The sequence below is a fragment of the Myotis davidii genome, unplaced genomic scaffold (genome assembly GCF_000327345.1).
Source record: "Myotis davidii unplaced genomic scaffold, ASM32734v1 scaffold539, whole genome shotgun sequence".
Taxonomy (NCBI): Eukaryota; Metazoa; Chordata; class Mammalia; order Chiroptera; family Vespertilionidae; genus Myotis; species Myotis davidii.
Window position 1 is genome coordinate 1 of NW_006290028.1, and position 1,172 is coordinate 1,172.

The window sequence follows — 1,172 nt, forward strand, 5'->3', positions numbered from 1 at the left end:
CTCTGGGTGAATGAATAAAGATGATTTCTGCTAGAGCTGGTCTGGGTCTGTGTTCCAGGAGCAGCCAGGTCCCCTCCCCACCCCCATGGAGTTGTATTGCTTTGTGGGTGGGAAGAGGGCTGCCTCCCATCCCAGGAGGTAACTCCTGTGACCCAGGGGCTGAAGGCAGGTCCAGAAGAAAAAGCAGGTCGAGGTCTTGGCTCCTCCCACAGGCCTCTGGGAAGTGGTCTGCCCCCTGAGCATTGGCCCCCGGCCTGTCAGGTCTCAGAGACCTCGGCACACGCCCTGCCCCCTGCCTGGGTGGTTAGGGCATGTCTGTCTCTAAAGGAAAAGACCCCTGTAGCCAAGCGAGAGGAGCTCTGTGCACCTTCTCCAGAAAGAGCGACTTCGCACATTTACGGCACAAGACACGCGGCTGCATTGCACGAGGGCAGCTTTCCTTCCCAGCAGGCCGGCGTGGTGTGGCTCACTGGTTGAGCAGCAACCTATGAACCAGGGTTTGATTCCCAGGCAGGGCACATGCCCAGGTATGGGCTCGATCCCGAGTGTGGGGTGTGCAGGAGGCAGCTGATAAATGACTGTTTCTCATCATTGATGTTTCTCTCCTTTCCCTTCCTCTCTAAAATCAATAAAATATATTTTTAAAAAAAAAATCAATTAGGTCGGCTTGGTCAGAAGAGTTAACCCTCCTCCAGCTGGTCCTGGACGCCCTGCCCCGGGGCAGGTGGGTTTGCAATCAGAAGCCCTCTGCTCAGCTGCGGGGAGCCACTGCTCTGAAAACGGGTTCTAGAGCTGCAGCGGCCCACACAGGGAGGGGGTTCCAGTGCAGTTAAATGCTTCCGGTTTCCATGGAAAGGGCGTGGAGAAACCACCGGCTGGTCTGTCTCTTGGTGACCAGAAACGCCCACCTCGTGTTGACTCGTAGCCAGGAGAAGGGAGTCACCCTGGTTTGGCAAACGCCTGAAACTCCGCTCAAGGGAAAAGTGCAGCAGGGCCCTGGGCGGGAGAGCACTGAACCAGGACTAGCTGCGCCCCCGCTCTGGCTGCCGACACCCACTCGCACCGTCCATTTCACCGCTGAAGCCGGCGGCCCTGAGCCAGGAGGAGGCCCCTGGGGTTCTGGCCTCTGGAGGCTGGGACCGGACCCCCTGCTCAGGAGCTGCGCACGGAGG